The sequence below is a fragment of the Canis aureus genome, chromosome 17 (genome assembly GCF_053574225.1).
Source record: "Canis aureus isolate CA01 chromosome 17, VMU_Caureus_v.1.0, whole genome shotgun sequence".
Lineage (NCBI taxonomy): Eukaryota > Metazoa > Chordata > Mammalia > Carnivora > Canidae > Canis > Canis aureus.
The window spans coordinates 48,283,237-48,297,695 of NC_135627.1; the positions used below are offsets into that span (position 1 = coordinate 48,283,237).

The window sequence follows — 14,459 nt, forward strand, 5'->3', positions numbered from 1 at the left end:
GTGCTAAACCGCTGAGCCACCCAGGGATCCCCAGAACAACATAGTTCTTAATTGCCTGAACATCTAGACTAATATATATTTTTAAGGGGTGGGGTGCACATATTTGAGTTGCTCTGAACTTAATCCTATATAAATATGTGGTCGGCCAAATTATGAAGTGTATGAAGCTTTTGTTTCTCATATAAGTAAATAAGGGAAAATAAGATTTAAAATAGAATTCTAGCACAATCAACCATATAGGATAAGAGTTCTGAAAAAAGACCTAGTATTTCTCATTTAGATCTATCATTTAACGTAACTGGAACCTATTTATTTCATATTATATGACTTATATGCAATATTAGTTCATACCTAAGATTTTTATATAAATTTCTTCTATACGCAGGAGGGTCTATGTCTAATTTTATTTTATATCGATATTGTTATAGGGTCATCGGGGTGGCTCAGTTGGTCAAGCATCTGCCTTTGGCTCAAATCATCCCACAACCTGGGATCAAGCCCCCCATTGGGCTCCCTGTTAAGCAAGGAGTCTACTTATCTCTCTTCCTCTGCCCCCATGTCCCCATTCATGCTTTCTCTCTCACTCTCTCTCTTAAATAAATAAATAAAATATTTTTAAAAATGAGTTTATACTGATATTGTTATATATTACATTTCAGTTCTAATATGGCTCCCATAAATATTGATGAATGTGTAGAATGATACCAAAAAGCTATTTTATTTTATTTCACTTATTTTGTATGTAACTGATGTTTTACTATAGTATGCTATATTATAGTATTAAATAGTATATATTGGTAATTAAATGCTATATTTAATATAGCTATAATATTAGACAGTATATATTATTAATTAAATGCTATATTATAGTATTAAATATTACAATATTTAATCAAAGTATCCATCATAAAGCAAATGTACTAATTTATAATTGTGCAAGTATTGATACATATAACTGTATTGAAAGCAGAAGCTAAATTGAGATTATGCAGAGTTGCTCAAGCTAAAATTCATTTTCAATTATTTTTAATTACAAAGATATATCATTGTAATTTAATTTGGTTTTCTAATATCTACCACTTAAAGTGGTTCACACAAATCTACTTATTTTTCAGTTTCTGAAATAACAACAAAGTTAAGCTGATTAATAAATAAAAACTAGCCAAATTGCAGATCAAGCAAAGGATTTCAAGTCATTAGAATTCAGTCTTTTGTTTGTCTAAGAAAAATTGACATCGAAGCTTTTTATATCTTCCAGAATGAGAATGCTTTAAATAAAATAACAACAACAGCAAATAGCAAATAAATGCAGTTTCAGCAATGCTAAAATTTTTACTCAGGAATGAAATTATACCTATTGCTGAATTCAAGGATGATAAATTGAAACAATATGAACAATAAACAAGAACTAGTACTCTGAATCACTTTCTGCAGATTGTTTACTTACTACTTTAATCTAACACTATATTATCATATATATTTCCTAGTGGACACCTTCTCAGTTGTCAGATTGTCCCTGATCCCCTTTCCTGAGAATTCCCTATCCTCACAGCCATTGATAAAATGGAGACTCCAGCAGGCTCATTAGCACTACGTGCCCTTTAAGTTTATTTTGTTTGCTTTTGGTTGGCATTGACTAACTAACCAATTACTTCATGAATTCTGCAAAAGCAAATCCAGGAGGCTTCAAAAAAAAGGGAGCAATTTTACATTCCACAACACACACAAACCAAAAAAAGAGAAAGAAACTTGGAAACGGTACTAACCACTGTAAAGAATGAGGGGTTTTAAGTGATACTTGTTTAATAGGTAGAAAATTAACCATAGTTTAGTAAAATTTCTTTCCCAGGTTATTAATGATGCCATGAATGGGTGTTCTGAAGAGAAAGAACTATGGAATAAGGAAAGATGTCTTTACCATACAATCAAAATGATTAATTCTCACCAAGTGGACTGAAACACACACACACACACACACACACACACACGTACGTGTGTGTGTGTGTGTGTGTGTGTGAAGCTATGTCCTCAAATCACTCTTTTCCCCCCTCATATCACATAACTGGCTCTACATAAGCCATTTGTAACCAAAACAAGTTCAGCTCAAATTCACAGTAATGAGAAACTTCATTTTTATTCTTGAAGATATCATTTGAAATGCTTGGGACACAGTATCGTTTCGAAGATACTTAAAGTACTTGGATAGGAAAAACCAAAGAAAAATTCACACCAAAGATTTTATTTTTGTACTGCTTGTGCAGATTTCAGCATTGTAGAAGCAAGTGGCATTTTATATAATTAAATAATCACTGTAACACTACCCCACAAACAGGGGGTGAGCTGACATAAACTTAAAGTTGCTCGTTTTCTGGCTGCAATTGAGACTCGTTCCCCAGTCTATTCTTGGCCAGTGGAATTTCTTCAGAGCCAGAAGGAGTTTCTTCTAGAGAATGGGCAAATTATAGTCCCTTTGGTGTTATTCAAGGTCCTTCTGCCACTATCAAAAAATGTACAATTTTGTCTTTTGGTGCTTTCTTACAATTTACACCTAATTCACTTTTTATGGAGTACATATTGGTGAATATAATGCTACCTAGTAGATGTGAACTATGCCTCAAACTAGGATTCATATTCCATTTAATTTATTTTATATTATGCCAGACGCTATGTGAAGCCGAAGGATAAATATAGTTCATGCTCCTGGAGTGTTAATTTCATCAATGGAAGTTGATAATTTCATCATTATCTTTATATTAAAATCCAAACACATAATTCAGTAGAAACACAAAATGAGAATTTGTTAAGGTAAAAGATGAGAATTTACAGATATATTGACCGTTCAGGTGAGCTTCTTAGACTTTAACCCACACATTCAGCAACATACTAAGTCATTATCCAATATTAATTTCTTGGTTAAAATGAATTTGCAACCTTTGGCAGTGTCATCCAGGAGAACTTCAATGTAACATCATAAAGGATTATCAGGATTTGATAAAATAGAAGTTGTTCAAAACTGTTTAGGGGAAAATAGCAAGTGGGAACTAATATGTTAAATCTGGTTTATGATGTACTTTGTTTAGCTGAAATATTATTTTAAATAAATTTAAAACACCCACAAAAATTTACATCCAAATTACATCCTCCAAAATTTTAAACATCCTCCAAAATTTTAAACCTTAGAAAAACACAACACAAAGTGAATTTCTAGATTCTCTTGAACACATGCAAATTCAGATAAGATTGCTACCACAGTCTTTAAAGACAACCAGGGTAAGCTCTCTATTTGTGAGCTTTACTATCTCTCCACTGGCTTCATTCACTTGGAGGACTGGCATGTAATTATAAGACTCCAAAGTCTTACAGATGGAAAAGTCTTGACAGAGAAATGCCAAAACACAGAATGAGATGTCACTGGTTTCTTTTGAAGGGCCATCCCAATAAGAATATGCAAAACCATATGCATATCATACCATATTCCATATAAATGCAAACACAGCTACCATAATAGATTGTATCAAAATTGCCATTTGGTTATGGTAAAATTAGTAAAATTACCAGAGGAAGTCTCCCACAAATTCCTTGTCTGGAAAAAAGGCCGCATTCACAAAAAGTCCAAGCCTTTGTGAGTAACTACTTAATCCATGTATAAAAAGAAGGATCATCAAAATGTTATGACTTTCTGAGATACGAAAAAATTATACACTATTAAAATAAAACCATTTGGGCAGCCCTGGTAGCTCAGTGGTTTAGTGCCACCGTCAGCCCAGGGTCTGATCCTGGGGTCGAGTCCCAAATCAGGCTCCCTGCATGGAGCCTGCTTTTCTGTCTCTCTCTCTCTCTGTCTCTCATGAATAAACAGATAAAATCGTTTAAAAAATAATAAAAAATAAATAAATAAATTGAATTGCCTATCCAAAAAGTCTGGAGTTTTAAAAAATGCATATGATGATATATATATATATATATATATATATATATATATATATATATATATATATAGCAACTATGTTCTGACAGGAGAAAAATGTGAGATAAATTTCAGTAGTATAAACTTTTAGTTTATGCCTGAGAAGATGAGATTTGATCAGTGAGGCTGTAAGAATGACATTTATTAGTAAAAGGAAAACCACTTTCTTATGTTCCATAAAACAGATTTAGTAGTTTTCAAAACCTTGCTGTAGGCAAATGAAATTTGAAACAACTCTCTGCCAATGTAACTTTTGCTCCTTTGCAGTGAGCCACAACAGTTCCTTGACTTCATTAAAGAAAGCAAGAATTAGAGAGAAAAATCACCAAATAAGAAACATTGTTTCAATGCATGCTGTCCTTTTATCTTTTCTCTGCATACTTCTTTGTTTACCAGATTTCTGCTGGTCGGAAGGTATCATTGAATCCTAATATGTCACTGCTTGTCAAGTTTAGTTGCTTTATGTACTAAGCAACAACTAGTTCATTAATCAGAGCATTTGGGGTATTTATTTTACAGTTGGGACCCTCAGAAGTGTAAAAGTGTATATGAATAGATAGGTCAGGGCAATGATTCCTTGTATCTTTTAACTTTTCCTATTATACCAGCTCTTGGTTCCTTTTCATTGTAAAATTAACTGGTTTCTCCCAAACAGAACATAATTTCTGTCATGCAATTTCCTTGTTTGGTGAGCTATTTCTAAAATAAGAAGTGGGAATATTGATGGTTGTCTCAGAAATAGTGTGAATGAGAAATAAGTGGTACTGAAGATGTAACAGGTTTAAATTTAATCATTTTTTGAATCAGTATCCAAACCTCTGTTACTGATGCTCCATTTGATCTGAACTTATTATTAAGTATTTTTTAAAGCAATATGTCTTTCCAAGGAGAGGTACTGAATACAACTATGTAAACCATATCAGAAAAAAAAAATAGTACAATCCAAAACCAGCTAGAAAAATTCACGTCTTTTTGCTTCCAACCCAACTGCTGTTGTCATACAAAAAAGGCTCAGATAATCAGATATCCATCATATCTTCTTTCAGAAAAACATAGACTGCAATGCTGGTTCTACCTAATAACTATACTGGTTTTCATCTCAACATATACTGGTTTTCCCTAAAAGAAAAAAAAATGGGCTGAAACCACAAAAAACTATAAACAAAATAATTAAAACAAAAAACAAAAACTTTTGGTATAATGTAGATTTCTTCACTGGCCTATCCTTTTACATTTGCTATATTTAAGAAAGAATGACAGGTAATGGCTTGAGACTGTAGTTAAACTTACAAATTTTATAAATGATTAATATTAAAATCTTTGTTTCATAGGAAATAAAAAATAAGAATCATTCACAGATTTAAGAATACAAAGTCAGGAGCCTACAGTCCTTGTGATGCTATTTTCATTTATTTAAAAATGGATATAAAGGCCTACAAGAAACAGAAATTCATAATACAGTGAATGTAAGGTTACATATAAAAAAGTATTACACTGTTGAATACTATTTTATTTGTTTTGACTTTTTCGTGTGTATTTCTGACAAATACCATCTGAAACTACGTTGTAGATGGATTTCAAGAAAAAAAGTAGAGTATATGCCAACAGAGATGAAAATGTTTGTCTTGAAATTCCATAAATTGGAAACATTTATTTCAAATTACTGTTTTTAGTAGGAATTTCTCAAAATTTATTTTAAGTATATCATATACTATGTATACTATTTCCCAAGCTATTTTTTCATTTATTAAAAGTTCCAATGAATGTCTGAACTTTTTCTCTAAGGACTAGTTTTATTCTAATTATATTGTGTACTCTTCCCATCAATCAAATAAGACATTGCATAATCCTTAAGAAAAGGCATAAAGATCATTTATCTTCTCTGTTTATAATTTTAAATATCTTACTGTTAGGAACTACACAATAAATTGGCACCAATACTCTAATATTTTAGTATAGTTTGAAGGAATTTTATTTCATGTGTAAAAATTTTTATATGGCCAAATTATCTCATTTCATTAACTTAAATATAAGCTATTTAAGTTATCCCTCTTATACTCTCCTGGAAGTTCTAATTATTTTCAGGGTGTTAGCCGATCTGACATTTAAAAAGACAAAAATTAAAGGAAAAGTAAAAAAGAATGCCAGAATTTGGTGTTTAGGCATGCTGTATTCTATCTGGGGGTAATTTAGTATTTTATTGGTCTTCATTGATTTACAAATATATATATTACTTATATATATGTCAGTATATACAAATATATATTTTTATATAATGTTTTACATATTATATGATTAATATATAATATAATACAATTATCAATTGGATATTTAATATAAATTTAATAAACTATATTTACATCATAACATATAATTTTATATTTAATATAAATATACTTCTGTAAAAATAATCATATGTAATATTGTAAATATATAATTATATGATCATATATTTATATATTAATTATATATTATATAAATTTTTATGATTATTAAATATATATTTATATGAATACAATTAATACTAATCATGTGTGAATAATTATTCCATATTATATTTTATAGGATTATATAATTATAATTATATATAATATATATTATAAAATATATAATATATAGTGATAATATATTATATAATTATAATTATGTATATTATTATATATATAATATGTGTATATATATATATATACTTATTCCTTCCCCCCCCCACAACTATAACAGGATGACTAAGCAATGACTAATTATAGGCACTATCATTGGATGTACATATCACCATTAATTTTATTGCAATGAATGTCATTGCCTTTCAGAATGTAGATCATTTAACATTCCATTTAAATAGCTTAATGAATAAAGTCACTTTAAAATAGTTCATTCTCTTTAGGAAGTCACAAGTTCTTTTTGTTTTATCAAGATATGATTTATATAACATTATATTGATCTATTTAAAGTATACAATTCAGTGTTTTGGGTGGATTTTTGAAAAATTTGGCAATTTTGTCTAAGTGTGGATTTCTTTGGGTCTACTCCAGAATTCATAGAGCTTCTCAGAAGTGTAAATTAATACATATCATTAACATGGGGATATTTGACCATTGTTTCTTCAAATATTCTTTCTGCCTCGTTTTCTGTTTCCCACCCTTGGGACTCTCAATTTGTTTAGATTGGTATGCTACTTCATTGCCCACAGGTCTCAAGGATCTTTTCACTTTTCTTCACCTTTTTTATCCTCAGAATGGATAATCTCAAATGACTTTCATTTTGATATTTGCTTATTTCATTTCCTGTCTGCTCACTTTTTTTTGTTGTTGTTGAGCTATTACATTTCATATTCCATTTATTGTACTTTTCATCATCATAATTTCAATTTGGTTTCTTTCTATAATGTCTGTCTCTTTACTGAGTGATTTAAGGTCTTTGTAAAGTAAGTTCAATGTCTGGAATTCTTTGGGATTTCTATTTTTTCCATATATATGCCATATACTCTTGTTGCTTTGCAGGTTTTTTTTTCCTTTCAAAACTGTACATTGTAGGGATACCAGGGTGGCTCAGTGGTTGAGTGTCTGCCTTTGGCTCAGGGCATGATCCAGGGATCCTGGATCCTTGCATGGACCCTACTTCTCCCTCTGCCTGTGTCTCTGCCTGTGTGTGAGTGTGTGTGTGTGTCTCATGAATGGATAAATAAAATCTTTTTAAAAAACTACATTTTAAATAATATAGCATGGCACCTTTGGAAATCAGATTATATACTTTGGACAGGATTTTTTGTTGTTGCTCTGCTATGTTTATTTATGTTATGAACTAATTTTCTAGTGTGTATTCTATGTCATGTAGGGTCACTAAAGTCTCTGCTCAGTTAGATTAGTAGTCAGCTAGTGATGGGTAAGGGGTTTCATTAAATGCCTAATACCTCTAAGACTCTGAGCACTGAGGGGCTCGATGTGTTTATTGAGGGACACCTTCAACATTCAACTAGGCAATTTACAACTCTGCCTTAGATATACTCCCTGATTTCACAGAACTTCAAGATCCTCCAAACATAAGAATTTAGGGACTTTTGAGATTTTCCTAAGCATGAGCACAGCTCTGGTTATGAATATAGTACATGGCCTTCTAGATTCCCAGGAATATTTCAGAGTTTTGACAGACCCTGATGAATATCTCATTATCTGGTATCTCCTTTTAAGCTTTCTGATTAACCTATTGTTTGCTGAAATTGTTATCTGTATGTAGTTGGTTTGAATCCATTGCCTCTAATTATTTCCAACAAATGCCTTTGCATAATAGACAAGATCTAAGTTAGTCAAATAAAAACCAACAGAAGTGAGATTTCAAGAAAACAATAAATGGGTCTATTAATAAGAATTCTATGGGACTGGGATTTTGAAGGAGCTTTAACTTATCCTTCTCCATCAGTGGCAAGAAGGCTGCTGGTTTTCACCATGAATGCTGTTGATTTTCAAATATTTAACTGGGGGTGAAAGGATGGAATGGGGTAAGGTAACAATGTCATAAACCTTGCTGTTCTTACTGAGATTCAGTTGTTTTTTCTTCTTATTTTACCCCAGGTTTCAGCAAGACCTTGATTAATTTTCCAAATTCTGAAAATATTGATTCTGCCAAGTTTGACCTTGTTCTTTTCATGGAGGAGAAGAGATTTGAAGTACTTTATTATGTTATTCTCACTGATGTCACCTCATGATTTTATTATTTGATATAAAATACAGGGGAAAGAGATACTTACAATATCCTAATGTCCTCTCATGTCACTTACATTTTATTCATTAATTGATGGCTTCTAGATAATTTTTAATATAAAAGTTAATAATCTGCAGATGATGGACAAACTCCTCACTGTTGCTTCCCTATTCTTCCAACATTGTCACCACACACACACACACACACACACGCGCGCGCGCGCACGCACAAACACCTCTTACATCTACTCTTACATTAATGTGTTTCAACTAAAACTATAGTCAAGTGTTGTGCTTTCTCCAAATGTGCTTGTTCCACTAGAGGGTAAGGATGCTAGAAAGCTTTACCCATATTCTAGCATCTTTAAAATTTGAGCATAGGCTAAATATATACCCATGCTTCTCACTATGTATAGACTTTTATGAAGTCAGTTAAAGTTCAAATTCATATTATAAGCATAATCAACATCTAAATAACATTTAGCTCATAAAAATAGAATCCTTCAGATGAAGTACTGCTTTAAATTAAAAGTAACTTACTATTTCATTTATTCATAGGAATTAGTACAGAAATATCTCAATAAAATATTTTGAGTGATATAAAATTTTCAAATATTATTCATTCTGTGCAACTTATTCAATATTAAATTAAAGATTAATCTGCTGATCCTTGCTGATCTTAACATCTTATCAATGGTTTTAAAAGAAAATATTTCTATATAATTTGATTTTAAAAGTCTATTAACATTGAGATGATTTTCTTTGGCTTTATGTTATTTTGCCCTTCACATGTGTCCTAGGAAATTATGTGGAAAAAAGAGAGAACATTTTCCCAAAAATCTATGAAAACAATGAAACAAGTTAATAGGATGAAAAATAAGTATATGTGGGAAGTAAAGAATGTACCCAGAAATTTTGCCTGGAGACAATTTCCTAAAGTAGAGTTTATATTTTATATCAGTAATCTGCTGATGCTGATGGTGACTCTCCCAGCCAATCTTACACCATCACTGATTGCCCTCCAAGAGAAATCTGTAAACCTGTGTAACCAAGCAGCACATCTCCAATCTGTGTTCCAACCTTCAGGCTCAGAGTGGAGTCAGAAAGAAATGTTCATAAGTCACATTCATTCAGCGAAATAAATGTGACTCTGAATGAACATAGCTTCCATCTTGTAAATGGAAAAGTACACTTTAGTTACTGTCTATTGACTCTAACTTCAGTGAAAGGAATAGGTAGGAATTTAAAAAAAAAAAAAATTATTCTGCTCATCCTCTTCTCCTTTTGAGTGCGTTTCCCAAGCCTATTTTCCCACATATTTTGTTAAATTGATTTAAAACATATGGGATACATTCTCATTCCAAGAAATGGACATTGATCATTATTGTCAGAAGTCCTTTCTGTATGTAGGAAGGAGCATGGCTTCCTCAACCCTCAGTAGTAATCCTACCCCATCTCTGTGTTTACTATCCCCTTGATTTTATCCCTCACCTTACTACTTACATTTATGTCTCTAAAAATATGCATTATTTAGCTTTGCATATTTTGAAGTTAAATCATATTAAATTTATCTTGCAACTTGTTTTCTATTTTCCATATTATGTTATTGAGACTTATCTATACTGCTGAATGCAGTGTTTTTCATTTATTTTCACAGCTTTATCAATTGTATGAATGAAATGATATGTATTTATATAATTTTCTATCATTTACATTTTTTCTTGTGTTTTGCTATTGGGAACAGCATTTATAAAACTATACTCGTACAAGCTTCATATGGAACATATGCAAACTTATTTAGGGTGTATATCAGATAAGAAATTGTTAGATCAAGGTAAGTACATTTTTTTATGATTTACTTATTTATTCATGAGAGACACAGAGAGAGAGAGAGGCGCAGAGACACAGGCAGAGGGAGGAGCAGGATTCTGGCAGAGAGCCCAATGTGGGATTCAATCCCCAACCCAGGGTCACGCCCTGAGCCAAAGGCAGAGGTTCAACCACTGAGCCACCCAGGCATCCCGAGGGTAAGTACATTTTTAACTTTACTCAGTAATACTATTTTTTCCATAATTTAAAAATTCCTATGTCTTTCTACAACATGAGACAAGATATTAAGCATACCCTCACATCCTCTGTTCTCTGCCTGCCACTAACATAGGTTGATACTTAATAGAAATCTTTTTCTGAGTTATTATATCTTTTTCCTATGATCTCAGCTATTTTTAATACAACAGTAAATCTTTAAAAACTGATCAATATACTTCAAACATCTCTTGCAATATCTATTGAATATATTACTTTTGTTATATAAATATTATATCCAAACTGTTTTTCAGTATTTGTCCATATATGTCAGATATTCTAAAACATACATGCCTAAATGCCTAAGAATATTTTTAATCTAACATCATATCTGAATGACAGTTCTATTAAAATTCTATCTCCCCTGTATTTATAAAATTTGCATTCATTTAGTTAATATCATCACAGAAAAATCTCATGACATTCTGATTTTATTTATTTTAATGGAAACACTCTTTTCTACTGAGATTTTAAAACTTTAGTTTGTCGTTGATATTTTAAAAGTTTACTATAGGTGTCTAAATCTGAAATGTTCTTATCTCTTCTTTTTTTTTTTTTTAACTTTGAAGGCTTACCTGTTCATTTTTTATTCTAGGACACTTAATAGTATCATACAAGCAGATATTTTTGAGTCTAAATTTTCAAAATTTTCTTTTATTCTATAATCCTATAATCCAGATATTAACACTTCTACATTATTTTTTATTTCTTTTTATATACTTTTCATTAACTTATCTTCTCTTGGTATTTCTGTGAGAATTCTTCAATCTGATATTTCCATTTTCAAATTTGTTTCTTACAGGTAAATTTTCTCTAATTACCCCATCTTAAAAGAAAGAAAGAAAAGAAAGAAAGAAAGAAAAGAAAGAAAGAAGAAAGAAAGAAAGAAAGAAAGAAAGAAAGAAAGAAAGAAAGAAGAAAGAAAGAAAGAAAGAAAGAAAGAAAGAAAGAAAGAAAGAAAGAAAGAAAGAAATTTCCCCATCTACTGTGTTTTTTTTTTATTTCAGTTCTTTTACAATGTATTCTGGATTTTTTTTTTTTTTTTGCCCATATATCCTAGTACTAGTACATATACCTCTTCTATGTTTAATGTATGAAGTTTGATGATGATACTCTTCTTCAAGAGTATCAAAACATTTGCTTGTAACTACATCTATGTTTGATCCACCTTGTTGACTTCCTTTGAAATAAAGGTATTCCTCAGAGAGTGTATTGATTTGTTTATAAGCTCCTATTTCTTGCAGTGAGAATGAGAGAGGGAGCCAAGGATACACTGGTGTCTGTATTAACTCTATTCCACAAAAAAAGAACCTGGTGAAAATAACTCCTGGAGGAGAGAGCTCTAGGCTGAAAGAACAATATTTATCCTTCCACATCCCACAAAATAACTTCTCTAGAGAAGGATTTACTCTCATTCTTCCACAGAAACAGCATCAGGAAGAGGTACTTGTTATCAGTGTGTCCAACCTTTGATGAGTATGAGGAGGTATTGTTTTCTGTTTTTTTATTTTATTTGTTTTTAATCTGAGGAGGTTGAAATAATACTGATGACTGTATCTCATTCAGATATTCTGATTTAATTGGTCTGGTATGTAGCTCTGTATGAAATTTAAAAAGAAAATCCAGGTGACTCCAATGTACAATCCAAGTCTAAGAACCACTGCCTCCAAATAGATTCCTCAGCTTTGTGTGTAGAAAGGGTTGAAGATGGAAAATGGACTTTACAAAGCTAGTCAAACCACAATGTTTTTTTTTTTTTTTTTTTTCAGCTTCTCACTTTAACCAGGCTTTTCGGAGTTGTCCTGATTTTGATCCTATGTGTTCTAAAAACAGAGGATTAAGATATCACTTAAGAGGACAGATTCTGAATAACCTAAAACAAGTTAGGAGAGAAACAAGAGCAGAATTAGAAGTTTCTTTACTGTATCATTCTCTCACTGACACATCTAGTCTGGAGAAACTGCTTCTCAGTCACATTTCAAAGAAGCGTTTATCTCCCACACTTTACAGTTTACCCTTATTTCCTTGATTTTTGTCTTTGGTTGGAGTAATTCTGACGCAGGAATTAAGCAGTTTATGCTAGTTCGGAATCTTAAGAAAAAACACACACTATTAGAAATTTAAGAATGAGGTACAGTGTATACACATTTTCTATCCAAAGTATATAATGGTGTTACTTGTTCATAGGCATCAATAAACAAATACCAGTTGTATAAATAAGTGTACTTTCTTCAACATGGAAGCTAGTACAATTGAAAAAATTAAGAAATTCACTGTCACATCTATATTATGTGATTTGAGGTACACTAAGAAGGACATCATATTTGCCTTTTACTAATCACATTTTCCAAAATAGTGTAGTTAAAATTCATACATTAAGTATATTTTCAGATGCATAAATATCTTCAGCATGTAGTCTCTCTCCATATACATATTATTACACTGAGAAACCATATTGTAAACCCAAAAAAAAAGCTGCCTAAATTATTTCTAAAGAGATTGATTTCTTTGGCATACACAATATACTCTGTCCAATTCCTTTTATATTTATGCATGCTCATCATTTGTTTTGTGGTTTTGGATAAGTCATGCTATCATCTTGGAACTCATTTTCCTCACTTGAAATTTAAAACTAGACATAATGATCTGTGAGTCAGTTCAAAGTGTGCAAATATCATACAATTATATTATACTAAACAAATAAAATTGCCAATACTCTACTCTTTTGACTTATTAATATGGCAATTCCATAATGTTTAAGTTAATATTTTTGGCCTTATTTTTTGTGCACTTGGTTTCAGCCAGAAAATTCTTTTTTTTTTTTTCGGCCAGATAATTCCAAATGTATTACATACTTGGAAGTTTGAAGTGTTTTAACAACTGGAATCACTGAAAGTGGAAAGAGCTGAAGGAAAGAATGTAGGAAAACAGACTATTGATGGAAATATTTCTGCTTGAAATGTTTATCTACAGCTATCTCAGAAGACCACGTATAGTTACTGCCAATCATCAAGACTTATGGAAATAAATCACTTTGTGTTACTATCCACCTCTTCTTCCTGGCTTTAGGGTGTCCCACATTCTTGACACAATGAAACTGGATTGCTTACATAGTTACTGACAATAGAATATATCAGCATTCTTATCTCTTTGTTTTCAATCTTGTTAACTAAGGGTGGTGTTTTGTTTTGTTTTGTTTTTTTCCTTTCATTTTTCCTTTTGTTTTCCCTACTAAGCGTTCTGTAGTTTTGAGTATAGATCCTTTACCTCTTTGGTTGGGTTTATTCCCAGATACCTTATGGTTTTGGGTGCAACTGTAAATAGGATTGATTCCCTAGTTTCTCTTTCTTCAGTCTCACTGTTAGTTTACAGAAATGCGACTGATATCTGTGCATTGATTTTGTATCCTGCCATGTTGCTAAATTGCTGTATGTGTTCTAGCAACTTTGGGGTGGGGTCTTTCGGTTTTCTGTATACAGCATCATGTCATCTGCAAAGAGGGGATAGTTTGACTTCTTTGCCAATTTGAATCCCTTTATTTCTTTTTGTTGTCTGATTGCTGACACTAAGTCTTTTAGTACTATGTTGAACAAATGTAGTGAGAGTGGGCATCCCTGTCATATACACAGAATTTTAATATCTCTTACAATGGAGGTAATCACATACCCATTACTGAGAAGTGTATATGTGTGCTCTATTATAGTGCCTGA

At 31.5% G+C, this 14,459-nt stretch overlaps 1 long non-coding RNA gene across 9 annotated transcripts in view; it reads left to right on the forward strand.

Annotated features, from left to right (window-relative positions):
- Positions 1 to 13,794, forward strand: part of LOC144287958 (uncharacterized) — a 74,269-nt gene extending 60,475 nt beyond the window's left edge. For 4 of the 9 annotated variants that reach the window (XR_013355838.1, XR_013355835.1, XR_013355837.1 and 1 more), the window contains 3 exons: positions 8,536 to 10,691; positions 11,994 to 12,192; positions 13,582 to 13,794. This is a non-coding gene — a long non-coding RNA (uncharacterized LOC144287958). The remainder of the gene's footprint in view (positions 1 to 8,535; positions 10,692 to 11,993; positions 12,193 to 13,581) is intronic. The other 5 variants (XR_013355840.1, XR_013355836.1, XR_013355842.1 and 2 more) reach the window with 3 other exon arrangements.
- The last annotated feature ends 665 nt before the right edge of the window (positions 13,795 to 14,459 follow it).